The sequence below is a fragment of the Schistocerca gregaria genome, chromosome 8 (assembly GCF_023897955.1).
Source record: "Schistocerca gregaria isolate iqSchGreg1 chromosome 8, iqSchGreg1.2, whole genome shotgun sequence".
NCBI lineage: Eukaryota > Metazoa > Arthropoda > Insecta > Orthoptera > Acrididae > Schistocerca > Schistocerca gregaria.
The window spans coordinates 230,857,766-230,882,840 of record NC_064927.1 but is presented as its reverse complement, the minus strand read 5'-3'; positions in this window follow the sequence as shown (position 1 = coordinate 230,882,840).

Here is a 25,075-nt window from a genome sequence, read left to right as displayed (position 1 = left end):
GGATCGTGAAGAACATGCCAGCGGAAGTGTCCAAATGTCCATTGTTTGAAGAAATATGATACCACCTAACAACACATCAGATTTTCTCTTCAATGACAACGGGCACGGAAGCCTGCAGATTTACAAAAGTTGATGAAAAGTTTACAAACCTAAGTCAGGCAACGCACCATGGTTTTTACTTCGAGATACCTGATATGAGGAAAATATCGATACATCCCATTGCCGTGCCCATACCCATTCTATTTTTAAATGATACATAGGAGGAACAACAGTCCAAAAATATCAGGTAACCTAGAATTTCTCTACTCTCATTGTTTACCATTCATTTCAGTATGTTCCATATTGTCTGAGGCGATTAGTGATAAAGACAAATGATAAATAAGGTCATGAATTCTGGAGTTATCGACAGACGAGTTGCATAAAGGTACATGATCGATGCGGATGATCGTGTTTCAAGGAGAAACAACGAAGAGAGCCTTGCAAAATGATTGATAAAATGTTAACGAATGAAGACTGAAAACTGTTCCCAAAACTGGGAAACTGCTGTGTTCTTTCTCACTAGAAAACATACGCACTAGGTACAAGCAACTATGGAAAAGTCCTCTTTTTTTTAGTACTATAAGAGGTGCCTCGTACAAGTTGCGAACGGGGCAGGGAAGAAAATCGTCTTTATTTAGTTGAAAACTGAAAGCTGTTTTTTTCAACTACAAGCCCCAGAGAAAACGGAAATTAATGCTCCAGATTTTATTCCATAATATGCACCACGAACAGGAAATGGTCATTTGTTCTACATTCACTTTTGTTACCAGTGTAGTCTTCTGCTTGAAACTACTTGTGTTCTATGTGGTGATCTATTAGCAGCACTAACAGTGGAGGGTATATAACGCGCGTTTCGGGGACGTGACAAACAATGCAATCGTGGTCCTAATGCGGAAACGGAGCGCTTATCTGGTCTAAAGAGGTGTGATCATTGGCTTTCGGGCCAAGGTCGGAAGCATTTCCGAAACGGCTACGTGTAAGCTGACTGAGGGCCGCCGTGGTTAAAGCATACTGTGTATGGCAAAATGACGATATCCACACAGTGTCCCGAGGTAACTGCGGTGGACCACGGGCCAGAAACGAAAGGGATGAACGACGACGTCGGTGATGCGTAAGGGCGAATAGACGTGCAACTGTTGAGCGTCTGAGCGCCCAGATGAACCAAGGGACTACCAACAGTGCCTCTTCAACGAACATTCAGCTTACGTTGCTACGAAGTGGCCTTCGCAGCTGGCGCAGGTTCAGGAGGCCATGATGACAAATACTGAAATTTTCATGCCAATGCCGCAACTGAGAATCCACAAAGTACCGTCAAGTGCCCCTTCTACACGAATCACCATTTATGCGGTTGTCGCGCATGTCGTGAAACGTTTGGAAGAGTCGGCAACACTCGTCGGAAGGATCCATTCCAGGCGAAAGAGCGTTGTTGTCTCGGGAATGTTTTACTCGGTGATCCGGTCGTTCTACAATGCACAGTGGATCAGTACTAGTATGCATCTATCCTTGGGGACCACGTCAACCCTCACACGTCCATCCCTGGAGCAGAACGTACAATGTACCACACAGTTCCCGGCGTACGTTCGTTGTTTGAAGAGCACCAGCGTTTGTTTAGCGTACTCCACTTGCCAACAAACCTTCGCTTTTAAACATACTCTATCAGCTATCCGCGCCATGAACTTCAACCGAGAAACACAGTGCAACAGTTCACGTCATGGCTCCACCCGGTAACAGAACTAGTTATAGGGTAGTTGATCTTCGATACCACTAAAAATGTAACTGATTGTATATTGCGTGATGACAAAACGCAATGGGTAAAACAGAATTTATACATTTCTTACTTTCTTGAGGAAACTAAACGCTATGGTTTACTAATACACCGCATGAACATCATTAAAATTGTTTCAGGTCATTTAATTCTAATCAATTGAAAGTTTAATTAGTTAGAAAACCTGATGTTGTGAATTAACACACTGCTGTAAATTTTAGCAAAATTTATGATTTCGTTCAAGTGACTGCACTGCTATATGCCCATAGAAATGTGAGGAGGAATATTTGTGTTGCAATTAAACCAATAACAATTTAGCAAAATTGTTAAATTACAACTTACATAAAAGTGACTTTTGGAAAATTTGTAAGTCGTCTGATGTATCTCAGTCTGATGCATCTCAGTAACGAAAAAACTGTAATTAACTTTTACACTAACGATTCTCGAGCATTCTGATGTAAGCACTATTGAGTTTCATACAGTTTGACTCTACGAAATTAACATACAGAAATTTAACCTGAAATTCCATTTTGACATTTTGTACTGTACCTCAGCTAATGTCAAGAATAAAATCGAATGTGTAATCAAAATGTAATCAATGATTTTTGTAGGTACTGTTACTGTTACCTCGCAACCAAATAGCCACACAAAAGTAGAAAGAACAATACACGGTGTTTATAAATGAATATCGGGGTTTTAACGTTTTATAATATTTACTATATTAAACTTACGGTTGTAAATGATATGCCAAATGAAAGAGCAACTCAAACAGTTTTACCAAGAACCTTATAAAAGTTCAATGTGAGCACCGATTGTCACACGGCACACATCATGTCTATAGCCGAGTTCTTCCCAAACGTTGGTAAGTGTGTCTTCAGAGATTGTAGCAACAGCTGCTCCAATCCGGTTTCTTAATTCAGAGAGGTCTGCTGGTAGCGGAGGCACGTACACACAATCCTTGATGAATCCCCAAAGGAAAAAATCGCGTAGCGTTAGGTCGGGTGAACGTGGGGGCCATGCAAAGCAAGCCCTGTCATTGGTCCCCTTACGGCCTATCCAGCGCTTGGCTATAGACTTGACGTGTGTCGTGTGACAAATGGTGCTCGCATTGAAGATTTATAAGATACTTAGTAAAACTGTTTGAGTTGCTCTTTCATTTGACATATCATTTACAACTGTAAGTTTAATGTAATAAATATTATAAATCGTTAAAACTCCGATATTCATTTATAAACACCCTGTATTTACAGATGTATTCAGAATGAAGCATCATATACTGTCTTTCAAACAATACCTAGAGACTGTTGTAAATCATTAACTTTTCATTATAAATCAGTAAATGTAACTATTTCTGAGAATAGACCGAGGAAAATACGTTTTAAGATTGGATATATATTGAGCGGCGCAAAGTATTTGGAGACATTCGCAGTTTGGTCAATATAATGACGCAAAGCCTTTAACATATGCTGTTTTGTCACGCGTGTTTCCAAAATATTAAATTTTTGTAAAATGCTTTCGGAAGATATATCTGCTGTTAAAAGTACTTTCGAGTGTGTTGAGAAATATTACTTTAACGTCCGAGTTTTCAACACTTCCGAAATGCAGGCAAGTCAGCAATTTCATACATCCCCGTAATGGACTTCATAGGTGGACGAGATTCGACGTTTCTAATCTAAGTACTACACTACAAAAAAACTATGTCTCTCTCATACTACGATGAATCTCTCGTAACGGGAACTATTTTAACTAGTACTGCACTTGGTGTGACATCAGATCTAGTGAGGCTCGCTGGGACCACAGCGCATGTTATACTGGATGTTAATGGTCGTTTGTTTCAGATGCTAATTATAAAAACCAAGCTGATTAAAATATGTTACAAAAGGAACTGAAAACCAGCTGTGTTTATACTTGAAACGGAGTAAGCTTGGCTGAAAGAGAGGAATATTTGAAAGGGCGGCAGTGAACTGGTATAAAATGTGGACATGAACGCCGACAACAAAACATAATAACTATACTTTTAATTTTTATTTGCAGGAGGAACTGTGCTTTGTGCGTATGTCAATTGTAATGTGTGGAAAAGAAAATTATCAGGTCAGAGTTTTTGGAGGGACCTATCTGACATAGATGTTAGCCAATTCCCAATAAAAGAAGTATTACAATCGAGTGTAGAACAATGTTTCAGTGACGGAATGCCTAACGCTAATGTAGTCATGTATCTGTGCAAGCAAAAGCTCTAGTGCATGTAGTGAAATCTAGTGTAACTGTGAGTGCTGCAGAAGCAGTTTCAGGAGAAACAGTACTCGCTATGATATGACAATGATAAGTGAATCGGAAGCTCAGAAACTATGACAGCACATATAACAACAACTAGGACAGCAGTTAATACAACAGCCAGGTCAACAGTTGAAAACTAAGTTAAATATCGAGACATGAAACAAATCGTTCCTGATCTCAGAAACGAAATATCAGCCAACTGCTTGTGAATCGAATAATTACGAAGTATAGACACCACTATCGCGTTTACATATGAATCTGGGTTGAATCAACTCGGTAATCGTGTGAAAATGTAGATACCCGAACTGCGGAAGTCGAATCAAATGTGGCACTTGCAACTTCCTATAATGACAAGAAATTCTAAAATATTAAATCATTTATAGAGACAGAAAATTCCAAATTTGGAGTAAAGGTCACACAAAGCAAACGGTTTTTCAAAGGGAAAGTATCTTATAAAAGAAAAACTGAGGAACAAATTTAAAAAAATTGATAACCGTGTTTGAGAAGTACAAAAGAATGTACATGACAATAGAGCTATTTGCAAAACTGATCTAAAAATAAGGTTAGTGAACTTTCAGGACGATGTTAGGCATAAATATTTTAACATTAATTGTTGTGGTGCATTAGGTAACTCACAAGTGAAAACTCTCCTGATGATTGCAAATTGCACCTCAAAAATTTTATCCAAAACTGTAAGGAAAATTTCCATTTTGATTTAACACAAGCGTTCAAAACTAAATATTTTGAAACGTTTCTGGACTGCGAAGCATTTTCGTGCGCAAACCAGAAAGCCAGATCTGGAATGACATTTAAAACTTTTCAAAGGCTTTTCTGTTGAAATTTTGGTCAGAAACTGAGCAAGCTAGAATCAAAACTGAATTTCTCAACGGTGTGAACTACAATAAAGAGGTGGAAATATGATATCATTTTGCGAAAAACAAATACACAACTTAATTCATTTAGTTGAACCTTGCGGTGGTTTGACAATTACTGACACCCTAACACATAGGTTACCAAAACGGATTCAATGGGGTTTGGTCTATGGGTCAGATGAGCCTACTGAACGTTTTTTTAAATATGATGATAAGTTAGACAGAGCCTATGAAAGGCAAGAATCCAATCACGGAAATTTCGATAGTTTGCCACATTGCTGATGGGACCCGAAATTTAACAGAGGTAATCAAGGAACACGAAATTTCAGGAATAGATCCCATGGTTATCAGGGCAATGACAGTAGGCGTAATTTCGATCCTAATGACAGAAACAGGAACTGAAATCATGATCAGGAAAATGGAACACACCGTTGAGTGAGACTCAGGAATCACATGACGCTAGAAATAGGAAATAAAAGTAATAAAAGTCCCATCGAAGGCCTGTCGGTTTGGAGCGAAATCCTACCACAGGAATCATGCAAATAATTACTAGACTAGACCTAGTAACGAGCAGACAGAATAGTGACAGATCCAACTTTTAGAGGAAAAAGAGCAGAGCATACCAGGTAAAAAACATTAATTTTAACAGACACTTCTGGCAGACAGTTACGAGTAATATTGAAGGTTTATAGAATAACAAAATGGAGTCTGAGAAATAAGTAATAATAAAAATTGAAATCATTGCAAAAAAATTGGAATCATGCGACAATTCTGAATTAAATGAGGGGAAAACTGTAGATAATAATTAAGATGAATTTGGGCTGAACAGGTTATTGAACAATACGGAAAATGTTGCTGAAAGTCCTATTGTTTACATACTGTTGTTACTGATGATTCGGATACTCACACTGATGTAGTTGCTGATAATTCAGTGTCTAAGGTATAGTACAGCTTCTCAATGTGGGGGTAACCATGATGGTGATGATGATGATGATGATTCAGAATTTAAGACTAGGTTTCATGATGAAGATTTTGTTGTTGATGATACGTCTGCGTCTAAGTGTAGTAGTGATTGTGCTTTCGTGGATGATTATTATGATATAAGAGAATGCGATGGTGTATCAGATGGGATGATTTTTGTGGACGTAAAAGAGCATGTATCTGTCAATGAAGATCACGTAGGTTGACTGTGGGGCGGGGGGGGGGGGGGGGGGAGGGGGGAGAGGAGGAAATCAGAAAATATTCAGCATGAGAATCAGATTGTGTCAGAGAAGCTTAGTAAAACATCAGAGGGCAGAAGAGTTATTTGCGAAAAGAGTGGAATCCTTGCATTATTGAAAACAGTTTAGGAAAAATACAGTTATGGTAGTGGCACTAATGACGTAAAAATTAAACTGAAGGAAATTTTTTATCAGTCACTTGCTAATAAGCAAGAAAATTGGGATCAGCAAGACACTATGTAGGCCAATTAATGAAAAACATGTAATGAGAAATGGAAAGTCACATAAAGAATCAGGATTTTGACCAAATAGAGGGAGATCTTTAGTACTAGGACCAAGGTGATAGCGAAAGTGAAACATGGGGTAGTCCTTATGTTCAAATCAAAACTAAAAGTTTGGAAGGGTATAGTTCGCAGGCACGGGCAGCACCAATGTGCTGTTTCTAGCAAAAGTAGAGACAAAAGTAAGACAGAATGTGGATCTTGTAGAGTTACCTGCAACTGGAATCTAGATAAGACGTACCATTGGCAGAATGAGTAGGATTATCAACGAACTTGTGCTTCTATCCTTGACAGTCAGTAATGTACAGTTTACACAAGGTTCCTCTGCATTGTAAAACTTCAATGAAAATACCCTACTTTGCATGAACTGGATAGTTAAAATGAATGTAGGGCTTGATTTACAAGGTAAGGATCTGTTGTTCACTGATCATAAGACTGATCCAGACTGTAGCGCCTAGAGCGGCTCCGCCACTGCGGCCGGCTAGATTTTATAATGTCATTGATGGAAGATCTGGCAGGGTAAAGAACTATGAATGTAGATTAAAACTGAAAGGACACAACAGATTGTTTATAAAACGTTACGTGTACCGATATCTACGATGCATGCCATAGATAGAAAAGGAAACGGCCAGACTGGAACAGAGCTAAGAGAAGTGTTAATGAATGCAACAACCCATTTGTAGTGGTGGTAAAATGGGTTGAGTACTTGATTCAAGACATCTGAATAAATTTGTTGAGAGGGAAAGAGGCCATCCTGAGAACAATGTCGAGTTGTTACAGAAATTTGAATGTATCAATACCAGACATTGTCAGCAATGAACTAACGTAAATTACATTTTTGGTCAGAATACCATGGCTGCAGCACCCGTGGTTTAGGGGTAGCGACTTTGATTCAAAATCAAAACGTCTTTGGTCACTGGTTCGATCCCCGCCACTGCATAAATTTTGATAAATAATCAGCATTGGCGGCCGAAGAATTCCAGCATAAGAAGTCAGCCTCATTCTGCCAACGGCATTGTCAAAGAGGTCGGAGGAGCGGATAGAGATACAGGGCACTCTCTTGTCCTAGGGGTGGGAAATTGCCCCTAAAGGCGGAAGAATCAGCAATGATCAACGACATGGGGATGCAGAAGGCAATGGAAACCACTGCATTAAAGACACGTAACGTGTATCCACAGGACATGTGTAGTTGAAGAAGTGTCATGATGATCTCTCCATTGGCAAAAGATTCCGGAATAGTCCCCCATTCGGATCTCCTGGTGGGGACTCCCAAGGGGGAGGTTACCATGAGAAAAACATTGAATAATCAACTAAAGGATAACGTTCTACGAGTCGGGTCGTGGAATGTCAGAAGCTTGAACGTGGTAGGGAAACTAAAAATCTGAAAAGGGAAATGCAAAGGCTCAATCTAGATATAGTAGGGGAAAGTGAAGTGAAGTGGAAGGAGGACAAGGATTTATGGTCAGATGAGTATCGGGTAATATCAACAGCAGCAAAAACTGGTATAACAGGTCTAGGATTCGTTATGAATAGGAAGGAAGGGCAGAGGGTGTGTTACTGTGAACAGTTCAGTGACCAGGTTGTTCTAATCAGAATCGACAACAGACCAACACCGACAACGATACTTCAGGTATACATGCCGACGTCGCAAGCTGAAGATGAACAGATAGAGAAAGTGTATGAGGATATTGAAAGGGTAATGCAGTATGTAAAGGGGGACGAAAATCTGTCATGGGCGACTGGAATGCAGTTGTAGGGGAAGCAGTAGAAGAAAAGGTTACAGGAGAATATGGGCTTGGGACAAGGAATGAAAGAGGAGAAAGACTAATTGAGTTCTGTAACAAGTTTCATCTAGTAATAGCGAATACCCTGTTCAAGAATCACAAGAGGAGGAGGTATACTTGGAAAAGGCCGGGAGATACAGTAAGATTTCAATTAGATTACATCATGGTCAGACGGAGATTCCTAAATCAGATATTGGATTGTAAGGCGTACCCAGGAGCAGATATAGCCTCAGATCACAATACAGTAGTGATGAAGAGTAGGCTGAAGTTCAAGACATTAGTAAGGAAGAATCAATACGCAAAGAAGTGGGATACGGAAGTTCTAAGGAATGACGAGATACGTTTGAAGTTCTCTAACGCTATAGATACAGCAATAAGGAATAGCGCAGTGGCAGTACAGTTGAAGAGGAATGAATATCTCTAAAAAGGGCCATCACAGAAGTTGGGAAGGAAAACATAGGTACAAAGAAGGTAGCTGCGAAGAAACCATGGGTCACAGAAGAAATACTTCAGTTGATTGATGCAAGGAGGAAGTGTTCCGGGAAAATCAGGAATACAGAAATACAAGCCGCTGAGGAATGAAATAAATAGGAAGTGCAGGGAAGTTAAGACGAAATGGCTGCAGCAAAAATATGAAGACATCGAAAAAGATATGATTGTCGGAAGGACAGACTCAGCAAACAGGCAAGTCAAAACAACCTTTGGTGACATTAAAAGCAGTGGTGGTAACATTAAGAATGCAACGGGAATTCCACTGTTAAATGCAGAGGAGAGAGCAGATAGGTGGAAAGAATACATTGAAAACCTCTATGAGGGTGAAGATTTGTCTCATGTGACAGAAGAAGAAACAGGAGACGATTTAGAAGAGATAGGGGATCCAGTATTAGAATCGGAATTTAAAAGAGCTTTGGGGGACTTACGGTCAAATAAGGCAGAAGGGATAGATAACATTCCATCAGAATTTCTAAAATCATTAGGGGAAGTGGCAACAAAACAATTACTCACGTTGGTGTGTAGAATATATGAGTCTGGCGACATACCATCTGACTTTCGGAAAAGCATCATCCACACAATTCCGAAGACGGCAAGAGCTGACAAGTGCGAGAATTACTGCACAATCAGCTTAACAGCTCATGCATCGAAGCTGCTTACAAGAATAATATACAGAAGAATGGAAAAGAAAAATGAGAATGCGCTAGGTGCCGATCAGTTTGGCTTTAGGAAAAGTAAAGGCACGAGAGAGGCAATTCTGACGTTACGGCTAAGAATGGAAGCAAGGCTAAAGAAAAATCAAGACACGTTCATAGGATTTGTCTACCTGGAAAAAGCGTTCGACAATATAAAGTGGGGCAAGCTGTTCGAGATACTGAAAAAAAGTAGGGGTAAGCTATAGGGAGAAACGGGTCATATACAATATGAACAAAAACCAAGAGGGAATAATAAGAGTGGACGATCAAGAACGAATTGCTCGTATTAAGAAGGGTGTAAGACAAGGCTGTAGCCTTTCGCCCCTACTCTTGAATCTGTACATGCAGGAAGCATTGATGGAAATAAAAGAAAGGTTCAGGAGTGGAATTAAAATACAACGTGAAAGGATATCAATAATACGATTCGCTGATGAAATTGCTATCCTGAGTGAAATTGAAGAAGAATTAAATGATCTGCTGAATGGAATGAACAATCTAATGAGTACACAGAATGGTTTGAGAGTAAATCGGAGAAGGACGAAGGTAATAAGAAGTAGAAGAAATGAGAACAGCGAGAAACTTAACATCAGGATTGATGGTCACGAAGTCAATGAAGTTAAGGAATTCTGCTACCTAGGCAGTAAAATAACCAATGACGGTCTGAGCAAGGAAGATATCAAAAGCAGACTCGCTATGGCAAAAAAGGCATTTCTGGCCAAGAGAAGTCTACTAATATCAAATACCGGCCTTAATTTGAGGAAGAAATTTCTGAGGATTTACGTCTGGAGTACAGCATTCTATGGTAGTGAAACATGGACTGTGGGAAAACCAGAATAGAAGAGAATCGATGCATTTGAGATGTGTTGCCATAGACGAATGTTGAAAATTAGGTGGACTGATAAGGTAAGGAATGAGGAGGTTCTACGCAGAATCGGAGAGGAAAGGAATATGTGGAAAACACTGATAAGGAGAAGGGACAGGTTGATAGGACATCTGCTAAGACATGAGGGAATGATTCCATGGTACTAGAGGGAGCTGTAGACAGCAAAAACTGTAAAGGAAGACAGAGATTGGAATATGTCAAGCAAATAATTGAGGACGTAGGTTGCAAGTGCTACTCTGAGATGAAGAGGTTAGCACAGGAAAGGAATTCGTGGCGGGCCGCATCAAACCAGTCAGTAGACAGACGACCAAAAAAAACACCATGATATGTATGCATACATCAATGGACCCGTGGTATTGGCGTAGCGTCTTTGACTCATAATCACACCGTCTTCGTTCCCGGTTTTGAATCTCACCAGTACCTATATTTTGGCTAATAAACAGCATTGGCGGTCATATATTTCCGGCATAGGAAGTCACCCTCAATTTCCCAACGGGATTGTCAAAAAGGGTGGAGGAGCAGACATAGGTTCAGGGCACTCTCTTGTTCTAGGGCTGGGAAACTGCCCCTGAAGTCGAAAGAATCAACAAAGATGACAGGCTTAAGAACGCAGAAGCCAATGGAAGTCACTAGATTAAATACACGTAACGTATATCCACAGGACATGTTGCCTGTAATTGAAGAAGTGTGATGATGATCTCTCCTTTAGCAAAAGATTCCGGAATAATTCCACTTTCGGATCTCCGGGAGGGGACTGTCAAGGGGGAGGTGACCATGAGAAAAAGATTGAATAATCAACGAAATAGTAACATTCTACGAGACAGAGGTGGAATGTCAGAAGCTTGAAGGTGGTGGGGAAATTAGAAAATCGGAAAAGGGAAATGCAAAGCCTCAACCTAGATACAGTCGGGGTCAGTGAAGTGAAGTGGAATGAAGACGTGGATTTCTGATCAGATGAGTATAGGGTAATATCAACAGCAGCAGAAAATAGTATAACAGGAGCAGGTTTCGTTATGAATAGGAAGGTAGGGCTGAGAGTGTGTTAGTGAGAGCAGTTCACTGATAGCTTTATTCTTATCAGAATCGACAGAAAACCAGTACCGACAAAAATAGTGTAGCTATACATGTCGCCGTTGCAAGCTGAGGCTGAAGAGATGGAGAAAGTGTATGATGACATAGAAAGGGTAACGTAGAATATATATGGAGATCAAATTCCATTAGACTTGGGGGACTGGAATGTAGTTGTAGGGGAAGGAGTGGAAGAAAAGGTTACAGGAAAATATGGGCATGGGACAAGAATGAGGGAGGACGAAGATTAACTGAGTTCTGTATAAACTGCAGCTAGTAATAGCGAATACTCCGATAAGGAATAACAAGAGTAGGAGGTATACTTGGAAAACGCCGGGTGATACGGAAAGATTTCAGTTAGATTACATCATGGTCAGACAGAGATTCCGAAATCAGATACTGGATTGTCAGATATAGACTCAGATCACAACATAGTAGTGATGAAGAGTAGGCTGAAGTTTAAGAGATTAGTATGGAGAAGCAATATGCAAAGAAGAGGGATACAGAAGTACTAAGGAATGAGGCAATACGCTTGAAGTTCTCTAAGGATGTAAATACAGCAATCGGAATAGCTCAGTAGGTAGTACAGTTGAAGAGGAATATACATCTCTAAAAAGAGTGATAAAAGTAGCTGGGAAGGGAAACGTAGGTACAAAGAAGGTACATGCGAAGAAACCAGACATACTTCAATTGACCGAAGAAAGGAGAAAGAACAAAAATTTTCCATGAGACTCAGCAATACGGAAACACAAGTCGCTGTGGAATGAAGTTAATAGAATATTTAGGGAAGCTTAGACGAAATGGATGCACGAAAAATGTGAAGAAATCGAAAAAGATATTTTTGTCGGTAGTACTGACCCAGCATGCTGGAAGGTCAAAACAACCTTCGGTGACATTAAAAGAAAGGGTGATAACATAAAGAGTCCTACGGGAATTCCACTGTTAAATGCAGATGCGAGAGAGAGGATAGGGGAAATAAAACATTGAAAGCCTCTATGAGGGGGAATATTTGCCTGATGGGATAGAAGAAGAAACGGGAGTCGATTTAGAAGAGATAGAGGACCTGGTATTAAAATCGGAAATTCAAAGGAGCTTCGTAGGACGTAAAATCAAATAAGGGATGAGGAATGTATAACGTTCCATTAGAATGTCTAACATCGTGGGGGAAGTGGCAACAGAACAATCATTCACGTTGTCGTGTAGAATGTATGAGTCTGGCGAGATACCATTTGACTTCCGGAAAAACATCATCCACACAATGGTCGCACAAAGAGCTTAACAGTTCATGTATCCAAGTTGTTTGCTGGAATAACATACAGAAGAATGGAAAACAAAATTGGGGAAGCGCTACATGACAATCAGTTTGGCTTTAGGAAAGGCACAGGCCCGACAGAGGCAATTCGGACGTTGTCACTAATGATGGAAACAAGACTAAGGAAAAATCAAGAAACATTCATAGGATTTGTCGACCTGGAAAAAGCGTTCAACAATGTAAAATAGTGCAAGATGCTCAAAATTCTGAGAAAAATAGGTGTAAGCAGTAGGAAAAGACGGGTCATATACAATATGTACAACAGCCGAGAGTGGACGACCAAGAACGAAGTGCTCGTATTGAAAAGGATGTAAACTTTCGCCTCTACTGTTCAACCTGTACATATAGAAGCAGCGATGGAAATAAAAGCAAGGTTGAGGAGTAGAACTGAAATTCAATTTGAAATGTTGCGAATGATATGATTCTCCTATTACGTTGCTATCCTGAGTGATGGGGAAGAAGAATTACATGATCTGCTGAATGGAACGAAGAATCTAATAAGTACATAGTATGGATTGTGAGTAAATCGAAGAAAGACAAAGGTAATGAGAAGTAGTAGAAATGAGAATAGCGAGAAACTTAATATCAGGATCGATGGTCATGAAGCAGATGAAGTTAAGGAATTTTGCTACTTAGGTAGTAAAATAACTAGTGACGGATGTAGCAAGGAGGACATCAAAAGCAGCCTAGCAACAGCAAAAAAGAGCATTCCTGGCCAAGAGAAGTCTACTAATATCAAATACCGGCCTCAATTTTAGGAGGAAATTTCTGAGAATGTACATCTGGAGTACAGCATTGTATGGTTGTGAAACAAGGACTGTGGGAAAACCGGAACAGAAGAGAATCGAAGCATTTGAGAAGGTTGCCACAGACGAATGTTACAAATTAGGTGGACTGATAACATAAAGAACGAGGAAGTTCTATGGGGAATCGGAAAGGAAAAGAATGTGTGGAAAACACTGATAAGAAGAAGGGACAGAATAATACGACATCAGACAGGACACGAGAACATATCTTCCATAATACTAGAGAGAGCTGTAGATCGCAAAAACTGTGGAGAAAGACAGAGAATAGAACATACCCAGCAGATAGTAGAGGACGTAGGCAGAAAGTGCTAATCTGAGATACAGAGGTTAGCACAGAAGAGGAATTCGTGGAGGGCTGGATCAAACCTGTCAGAACACTGATGCCCCCCCCCCCCCCCCTCGTCCCAAAAAAAGACCAGCTTATGTCTCACTTCTGGGTTGCATCAAATCACTCTTGAGAAAAATTCTAGAAAATACACTACTTTCCTCTATGGACACAGATGTTATCAGTACTGTGTGGTTCCATTTGGCTTGAATGTATCTGTACCAGTATTTATCTGATCTTTGGACTATGGACAGGGTAAAATGAGGATAGGAAGGCATGATAGCAAATTGAAACCTACCCAACGCTTAACTCATGATCTGATATAAGTGAAGATCCATTAGAAGACTAAATCTGTCAGCGGTGAATGAAGGAATTTTTTTTTTTTTTTTGTATTTGTAGTGGACCTTATCGTGTTCAAATTAATCCACATCATAATGCATACAGACTTGCGGAGCCAAGAGTAACAGATTGTTTGGGCTACGAAAAGTACTAGAACTGAAACGATATATACAACCACCAAATGGAAACAATTGATGTAACAGAAGGAAAAAAATGTATTATGAAGTGCTACCTTGCGAATAGTAAATGATGTACATAATGTTTTATTTATGTATTTCTTGTATATTGTATTTCTTTGCGTTTTTGTATGTATGTATATGTCAAGTTATCTGTAGTTGTTAAGTAATGTAAATCTTTTAAATAATTAAATAATTTTTCTCTTTTATCCATTTACAAAGAACAAAAATTCAGTCATGTTCTTATAATACTAACATAGTCATCTGAAATACAATACTCCAAGGTTTTCAAAACTTAATTTAGAGTTGCAATTTTAAATCACAAGATTAACTGACTTGTTTGAACTATTTTGCTGGCATAAATTAATGCATGTAAAGTAACCACAATGTGTCATGAAACGTTAAATTATCTTTTAAGTTAGTATGTTATTCTCTTTAACAGTTGATTAGTTAGAGCGTTCCTAGTGCCCATACCTGATGATTTGCAAGTTCCACAGGAGTGCCTTGTACTTGTAACTGTGTGTCTATCCCACCCCAGAACAGACAAGATTGTCCACTCATAGTATTACAGCAATGGTATCAGTCAGATAAGAAATGCTGATAGCCATGAGAGGAACCGATAGGGATTCCAAATCTAATGTACTGCCGAACATTACAAATAATAAACAATTAAGGAAGCATCAAAGTTAAGAATGAGATCACCACACTAAGTAACAGTTCAGAGAATGAACAAAAGTGTAGACAATTTTTTTGTTATATGATTTTACGGTTTGTATTCATTAATCTGTTAACAACATTAACATGTAAAGTTCATGTTTCCGATTGTATGTTGCTAGCAAAGTAAATAGCCTGGTCATAAATTAAGTCATCACTTTTATCATCTGTAGAATTTTTCTTAAAATAAATTTAACAATTCTTGTTCCTTGATCTCTTGATCTATTAACAACACTAACATGTAATATTCATGTTTCAAATTGTATATTATTATGAAGTCAATAGCTTGATCATAAATTAAGTCATCTTTTCTCATCTTTAGAGTAGGAACTGAACAGACTCACTTCCACGAAACGCAAGTAAGTTCTGCTGCTGGGGTTATGTAATTCGACTAGTTACAGGGTAGTTAATGGATGTTTCAATACCACTAAAAGGATAGCTGATTGCATCTTACAGTCTACAATATGTAATGGGCAAAAGTTGCACAGTATGATTTACTTAATTTGTATCAAGAAATTAAACTGTGTGGTACACTTACATTCCAGATCAACACTATTGACATTATTTCAGGACATTTAGCTCTAATCAACAGAAAGTTATAATTACTTAGACAAGCTGATGTTTTGATTTAAATACTGCCGTAAATTCCGGAAAATTTTTTAATTTCATTCTCGTTATTGCATTACTATATTCCCAGAGAAATGTTAGAAGAAATGTCTGCCTTGTAATTTAAACAATAATTAATTACAAAAGATTACTAACTTTCAACTTAATTAAAAATCGACTTTTGGAATATTTATCAGCCATCTGACGTATTTAATATGACTTGTGCTCCTTATGTTTAATGTCAGTCACGAAAAACCAGTTACATCAGTTGTAAGTAACTGTTTCGTTAACCAATTTCGAGCTTTCTAAACTTTACTGATGTTTAGTCATACTGATACTATGAAATTATCATACAAAAATTTCATCTGAATTTCCGTTTTGACATTTTTTACTGTACCCCAATTAATGTCCGGATATCCCAAAGTGGAATCAAGATGCAAATAATGATTTTACGATAGGTATCGTTGCCATAACCTCATAATCAAATTGTCAAACAAAAGTCGAAAGAACAATATTTAGAAATTTATTCAGCATAAAACATCATTTATTGTCTTCAAAACTGTACGAAGAGTTTTTTGGAAATTCTTAATTTTTCACTGAAAATCAGTATATGTAGTTGTTTTTGACAATAAACCAAAGAAAATACTTTTTAAGATAGGGTATACAAAGCACTTGAATACAGTCGCACTTTTGTCAGTGTAATGACGTAAAGTCAGTAACCGTTACTGTTCCGGCATGTTGGTAGAACACGCTTCATGTGTGTACATTTTTGTAAAATGCTTACGGAAAATACATCTGCTGTTAAAAGGATTCATCAGCGTGTTGTAAAATATTATTTTAACGTCTAAGTTTTCATCATGTCCCAAATGCGGGTAAATCTGTAATATACATCCCCTAATGGACTATATTGGTGGAGGAGATACAACGGTTCATAGCTACGTATTCCACTGCAGATATTACTTCACTCTTCTATTACGATCATCCATACGATCATCGTATAAAGACTGGCGACGTAGAATACTAGTGCCAACTGTTTTACTGGAAGGCATTTAAAATCAGATAAGGGCAAAGGATAAATTAAACAACAAGAAGTGATTAAAATAAATGTTCATCGCATTATAATTTAACGCAACTAATACATTAGTCCACAAGAGAACCTTTTAATCTCAGTGTTTAGGAGGGTAGCTACGCGGCAAGAAAATAGAAGACGATGCTGAAGCACTTGGATCTGTCCTTTACACAGAGAAAAAACAAGGAAGTCAGACTGCTGACTTCTATGCAATTAGCGTATCTGAGATAGGGAAGCTGTGGGGATGCTGTATTGTATAATGTAGGTATGTAAGCACCCACATGTAGATAAGGACTATTGCGGCCTTGGATCTGGAACTCTCGGATCACCCTCCATCTTTTGTTGAAACGAAAGTAAAGTTAAATGAGTTGTGTGTAATAATTATGTTGATGTGGGATACAGTGATGCTATAGAATTTGAAAGGCATTATAAATGAAGGATATACCTGGCTCAGTGATCGAATTTGTGAAAAACATATATTTGTGGTAAGAAACGATCAAGCGCTGAAAGCCATACTGTCATACCACATGCTTTTTCACCGCCATTCGAGCAAATCCGTGTTACCAATCGTATCTACACTCCTGGAAATTGAAATAAGAACACCGTGAATTCATTGTCCCAGGGAGGGGAAACTTTATTGACACATTCCTCCGGTCTGATACATCACATGATCACACTGACAGAACCGCAGGCACATAGACAAAGGCAACAGAGCATGAACAATGTCGGCACTAGTACAGTGTATATCCACCTTTCGCAGCAATGCAGGCTGCTATTCTCCCATGGAGACGATCGTAGAGATGCTGGATGTAGGCCTGTGGAACGGCTTGCCATGCCATTTCCACCTGGCGCCTCAGTTGGACCAGCGTTCGTGCTGGACGTGCAGACCGCGTGAGACAACGCTTCATCCAGTCCCAAACATGCTCAATGGGGGACAGATCCGGAGATCTTGCTGGCCAGGGTAGTTGACTTACACATTCTAGAGCACGTTGGGTGGCACGGGATACATGCGGACGTGCATTGTCCTGTTGGAACAGCAAGTTCCCTTGCCGGTCTAGGAATGGTAGAACGATGGGTTCGATGACGGTTTGGATGTACCGTGCACTATTCAGTGTCCCCTCGACGATCACCAGAGGTGTGCGGCCAGTGTAGGAGATCGCTCACCACACCATGATGCCGGGTGTTGGCCCTGTGTGCTTCGGTCGTATGCAGTCCTGATTTTGGCGCTCACCTGCACGGCGCCAAACACGCATACGACCATCATTGGCACCAAGGCAGAAGCGACTCTCATCGCTGAAGACGACACGTCTCCATTCGTCCCTCCATTCACGCCTGTCGCGACACCACTGGAGGCGGGCTGCACGATGTTGGGGCGTGAGCGGAAGACGGCCTAACGGTGTGCGGGACCGTAGTCCAGCTTCATGGTGACGGTGGCGAATGGTCCTCGCCGATACCCCAGGAGCAACAATGTCCCTAATTTGCTGGGAAGTGGCGGTGCGGTCACCTGCGGCACTGCGTAGGATCCTACGGTCTTGGCGTGCATCCGTGCGTCGCTGCGGTCCGGTCCCAGGTCGACGGGCACGTGCACCTTCCGCCGACCACTGGCGACAACATCGATGTACTGTGGAGACCTCATGCCCCACGTGTTGAGCAATTCGGCGGTACGTCCACCCGGCCTCCCGCATGCCCACTATACGCCCTCGCTCAAAGTCCGTCAACTGCACATACGGTTCACGTCCACGCTGTCGCGGCATGCTACCAGTGTTAAAGACTGCGATGGAGCTCCGTATGCCACGGCAAACTGGCTGACACTGACGGCGGCGGTGCGCAAACGCTTCGCAGCTAGCGCCATTCGACGGCCAACACCGCGGTTCCTGGTGTGACCGCTGTGCCGTGTATGTGATCATTGCTCGTACAGCCCCCTCGCAGTGTCCGGAGCAAGTATGGTGGGTCTCACACACCGGTGTCAATGTGTTCTTTTTTCCATTTCCAGGAGTGTATTATACGACTGACACTACCTGGCACGCTCAGTTACTCCCCATGTTAAGTAATTACGAGAGGCGTTCAGTAACTAATGTAACACTTCCTTTTGTCAGTAACTTTCGGTTGAAAAATGGGATACTTGGTGTTTGCACATACTGGAGTCATCCCGCTTCAGACTCTATAGTTTGGAGAAGTTCCGATAGCTGAATGCGCTGCATGTAGTCTTCTAAATGGCATCTGATACTAAAGTGCGTTCCCAGCAAAGAGCTGACGTTCTTTTAACTGACAGCCCGAGTACAGCAAATATTCGCAGTCGCTTGCAGAATACCTATGGAGACCTGGTAGAGAACAAAAGCACGGTGAGTCGTTCGGGGAGGTATTTGTCATGATTTCAACGAGGATACACAAACCTGTCCAATCTCCTGGGTGCCGTTCGCCGCACACATCTACATCGTACTCCCTAAGCCACTAACAGTGTGCGGCAGAGGGTACTTTTTGCACCATTAAATGGGTCTTACAGCAGTGTTGCATTTGCGAATAGCGTGTGGGAAGAATGATTGTTTGTAAGAGACTGTATTGGCTCTAATTTCTTGCATTTTCTCAGATGGTTCAGGTGTCTCTAAGCACTATAGGTCTCTACATCGGTGGTCACCAGTTCCCTAGACATAGAACTACGTATACCGAACTAACCTAAAGACATCACACACACCCATGCCCGAGGAAGGACTCGAACCTGCGACCGTAGCAGCCGCGTGGTTCAAGACTGAAACTTCTAGCACCGCTCGTCCACCGCGGCCGGCTGAATTTCCTCCTCGTGGACGTACGTGGAGGGACATATTTTATTGTTCGACTCTTCCCGGAAAGTGCTCTCTCAAAATTTCAATAGCCTCTCTCGGAATGCCTGCCGATGGATTGAACATCTCCGTAACGCTCTCCCGCTGGCTAAACGATCTCGTGACGAAACGCGCCGCTCTTCGTTCGATCTTCTCTATGTATTTTATCAATCCTACCTGGTAAGAATCCAATATAGATAAACAGTATTCAAGAATCGGTCGAGAAAGCACCTTATAAGCCACATCATTCGTCAATTAGTTACATTTCCTCAAGAATCTTCCGATGAATCTGAGTCTGCCACCTGCTTTCCTGCTACTAGGTCATTAATATATATTGTAAACAATAACTGCCCTATCATACTTCCTTTGAGCACTCCGGAAATTACCTTTACATCTGTCGATTTTTTCTCCGTTAAGAGCGACGTGCTGACATCTGTCTTCAAAAATGTCTTGAATCCAGTCGTACATCTGCTCCGATACTCGATAAGCTCGTATTTTTTCACAAGTGGGAGTGCGGGACTGTGTCAGACGCTTCCCCCCACCCCCCCTCCCCCTAAAGTCAAGGAGCACGGCATCAACGGAGGACCGTAGTTTACTGCGCTGTGGATATCGCTGTGGAAGAGAGCAAGCAGGGTTTCGCAGGATCCCTGTTTGCGGAATCCATGTTGATTTTTATAGAGGTGTTTTTCCTTTTCCTAGAACGTCATAATTCTTAAGGATAGAACATATTCCATAATTCTACAGTAGATGTACGCCAACGATATAGGTTTATAATAGTCTGCACCTGTCCTACGGCACTTTTTGAAAACGGGAATGACCTGCAACCTCTTTCAGACGCTAGGTTGCTCAAGCGATCTACTATAAATTACTGCTATAAGAGGAGCAAGCTCTTTTCCATAAACTTTGTATAATCCTATACGTATCTCATCTGGTCCTGATGCCTTTGCACTACTAAGCGGTTGTACTTGTTTTTCTGGTCGGTTATCTCAATATCCGCCATTCTGTCGTTCATACGACGACTGAAAGAATGAACCGTGTTACTAACTTCCGCGGTAAAACAAGTTAGGGTTACCGTATTCAGTGTTTCGGCCTTCTCTGTTTCATCTTCCGTTTCGGTCCCAGTATGGTCACTGAGAGAATGAATAGATGATTTCAACCCTCATACTGATTTTACATACGACCAAAACCTCTTAGGGCTTTTACTCAGATCGGTTGACGAAGTTTTACTTTCAAAGTCATTGAACGCTTCTCTCATTCCTCTCCCTACGCCCATGTTCGCTTCGTGCAACTTTTGTTGGCCCAGGCGTTCTATGGAATCATACCATTACTATTTTGACAGACCTTTGATACCTAACTTCACGCGAATTAATTCACAATCAGAATCCGTGAATATCTTGACAGATTTTCTCGAATTCCTTACTGCTATCAACACGCCGCCACCATTGGAGACCAACCTACCTTTACGATAAATATTCCTATCTGAACTTAGGATTTCGGTGTCATTATCTTCCGGTTTCGACCAACTTCCTGTTCATAATACTACCATGAATTGTAACCTTCAGTAAGCGATACTATTTCTGGGACTTTTCATTGGATGATTCTTTAGTTTGCTAAAATCATATTAACCATTTTCGATCTCTGATCTGGAACGAAGAACGTTCTCTGAGGAAATCGTGACTACGTTATCACGCAAATCCTCTGTGATCAAAAGTAAGTGTTTCTCTAACCTGAAAAAGCCCCATGTGCACGGCACGCGATCTCCCCTACCGTAGTAGCCGCATTCTGCGTTTAGTGCATACCTGACCTATTAAGGCGAACGCTACGTTCAGTACACGATCGTGTAGGTCGAGAAATTCGCGTTCCCTACCGTCGCTGAGTCGTCTGGCTTACACCTTCCACTCTGCTCTAAGCCAGAGGATCGCGATCAAACTTGGGGACGCTGCTACAAATACGCAGCTTAGAATGCACCCTGCGTGCTATGCCACTTGGCTTCACTAAATCAGCCATCCTCAGAAAGAAGTCGAGGATGACATGAAAACCCAAGCAGCAGGCGTCATTCGTATCGACATGTGCCACAATTTGTACACAGTTGCACCCAGTGCGCTCGATAGTCGCAAGCAGGGCCTCCACCTCATCACGAACGAGACCCCCATCCCCTACCGGCAACACATCAAGTGCACGTTGGCATCCTTTCCCTCCTTGCTAGCTGTTTTTCTGAGTAGCTCCATCAACCGCGTAACATTGGAGCTACCACCTTCTGCACTTGCCCGGACTGGGCAGGAAAATCGACTGGTGGCCCAACAGGAGAGGTATTCCGCATTGTCTCAAAATGATTATCAACACCTGTTGGGAAGGCGTAGGGAGCCACCTGACCTGATCCACCTTTCGCCTTCCGCCGAGTCACACGCGAAGCAACCACTGCCCGCCACCCACTGTCGAGTGAGTACGGACCGGTCAGATGTTGCGTACCAGAAGATGCAGCGACCCCCGGTGACGAGGGGCTTCCAACAGCACCAAAGGTGCAGCAGGTCTCGTCACCAGCGCTCCTATGTTGCCGCAGCTTTGAGCTTTAGCCGGTAGTATGTCGACGATAGCCAGCGCATCTTCCAGCTGTTTACGGACAGCAGTCAGTTCTCCTTGCGCCTGCTTACAACAAGCCCAATCCCTAGCCTAATCGTAGTGTGTAAAACACAGATATAAGATCTCAAATGTCGGTACTGAGTTTGGAATGCACGCAAAGTATAACGAGGAGAATAAAGAAACACCAAATACTGTTCCGCAGTTTTGTCACTATACCCTAAGACTGTAAACTCTTAAATAGAAATAAATTTCTCTACGGAAGTGGATTTATCCATAGTTATCTGTTACTAGGAACTCTGCTTACCCAAAAGCCACTGAACGAGTTAAGTAGGGAAACTAAAATGCACTGATCTAAACGATACGGCATGTACCAGCACGAGATTTAAACTTAGTGCTTAGTGGCGTGACGTAGGGCTTCAGACGGGGGAAAATTACACAAAGAAGTCACCTTACACATGGATTTGCTCCAATATTTACGCAAAAAAAAACTAGGAGTAACATGCTATCCACTGTGTCTCCTGCAGTATTCGAACGTTCAGCCAATCTCATTCGAGAAGCTCGACGGATGCAAACCAACTTCTCCTTCTCCATAACAGTTCAAGGCCTCACACAAGACTTGCAAAACTTCATTCAACATGTACATCTGCACCTGCATACATACCCTTCAAGCTAACTTATTTTGCGTAGCGGAGGGTACTCTGCTCGCATCTCGTGGTCGTGCGGTAGCATTCTCGCTTCCCGCGCCCGGGTTCCCGGGTTCGATTCCCGGCAGGGTCTGGGATTTTCTCTGCCTCGTGATGGCTGGGTGATGTATGATGTCCTTAGTTTAGTTAGGTTTAAGTAGTTCTACGTTATAGGGGACTGATGACCATAGATGTTAAGTCCCACAGTGCTCAGAGCCATTTGAACCATTTTTTGGGAGGGTGCTCTGAACCACTACTTGTGACTTACCCTCCTTTTCCACTCACAATTAGAGCAAGGCAAAAACGACTGTCTGTACGCCTCCGTATGAGACCTACTTTCTCGTATCTTCGTGGTCCTTACACGAAATATATGTTGGCAGCAGTATAATCGTTTGGCAGTCAGCATCAAATGCCGGTTCTCAAAATTTTCTCATTAGTGTTCCTCGAAAAGAACGCCGCCTGCCCTCCAGGGGACTGTACTTGATCCATCCTACAGGCCGAATCTCGCACCTTCCGAATTCCATCCGTTCGGCCCAATGAAGGCACCGAGCGAGGTGGCGCAGTGGTTAGCACACTGCAGTCGCATTCGGGAAGACGACAGTTCAAACCCGCGTCCGGCCATCCTGATTTAGGTTTCCTGTGATTTCTCTAAATCGGTTTATGCTAATTCCGGTATGGTTCCTGTGAAAAGGCACGGCCGTCTTCCTTCCTCATCCTTCAATAACCCGAAAGGACCCATGACCTCGCTGTTTGGTCTCCTCCCCGCAATCAACCAACCACCTAACCCAATGAAGCAGTACGTGGATGATTGGGAGGTTACTGATGCAGCAGGAAGCTGCATACAGGCCATCCCAGTAAGGCTATCGTCTTCAACGGACATTATGTTGAAATATAGGGTTCAGTAGAAAAAAAAGTGGAAAATAATACAAAAAAACTAAACCCCCTTCGGAACAGGCCTTGGAAGGCCCAACGGTACTGTCCGGCCGCTGTGTCATTCTGAGCCCAAAGGCTTCATTGGATGCGGATATGGAGGGGCATTTGGTCAGCACACCGCTCTCCTGGCCGTATGTCATTTTACGAGACCGGAGCCGCTACTTCTCAATCAGGTAGCTCCTCAGTTTGCCTCATAAGGGCTGAGTGTACCCCGCTTGCCAACAGTACTCAGCAGACGGAATGGGCACCCATCCAAGGGCTAGCCTAGCCCGACAGTCTCAACTTCGGTGATCTGACGGGAACCGCCGTTGGCAGAGAATAATATTGTTCATTGGAATTCTGAACAAATGTATCCTGCTTTCAGAAAAAGAAATGTGTGGCATTACTTAGTGAATGCCGCTCGTATGTGGAGAATCCGTGCGGTTTCCGGCACCTCAGTTTCACGCCTCGTCGGCAACACGTGCCGCTGGGAGGCCGCTCGCGCTGCCGTGGCGCTCTGTGTGAACGACCGTCCAGGCTCTCCACAGAGAGGCCGATTCCAGCACGGATGGGCGGTCTCCCCTTTGTCGCGGCAGTGACGATAAATTCCGGCGGGCCATTTATGTCCGTGGGCTGCGCTGCGACAGTTGTAGCTGCAGCACCGGCGACCGCTGTGCTTCATTGTGCTACGCTGCGGTGAGCTGCGAACGCACGCAGGGTGCTTCGCACAGTAGCCTCGGGGCAACTACGACACACGTGGCTGCAGTACACATCCCTGGGCGTCACCGCTGAGGGTGGATAGGTGGTGGACGTGTCTCTCAGTATGTTTCGAGCAGCAATTTAAATTTTCTGAGACTTAGTTGGAAAAAAAAGACACCGTTTAACGAATATATCGAAGCTTAACTAATTACATATACTAAGAGCTCTAGTGCGATAACGGTTAGTGGTTTTCAGAATTTTCTAACTTGCCAGTAAATCAAATCTACTTAAATAATTCACTAAAAAGACAATACTCCAAGTTTTAATTAACTGGCTGGTATGCCTACAATTGATCAAGGAGAGGGGTGGTTAAGCAGGAATCTGCTTGATTTTGCTGTTACTTTGTAGGAGAGGTCATCAGAAAGCAGACGGATAACAATCTAACGCCTCGCGACAGTTACTTATAGTGGTGTAATAATAAAGTTACAGTCAGGGCATACCTCCAGAGGAATAGCTATGATGAGAGATTAAGGAAACACATGAGTACGACATTTATTAAGTGGTAACAACTATTTATTTCAAAACCTATTCCAATTTACTCAATTTTGCCACAAGAGTGTAACAGAACACCTAGTTTATACGAACTTATCAACTTTTTGAAACAT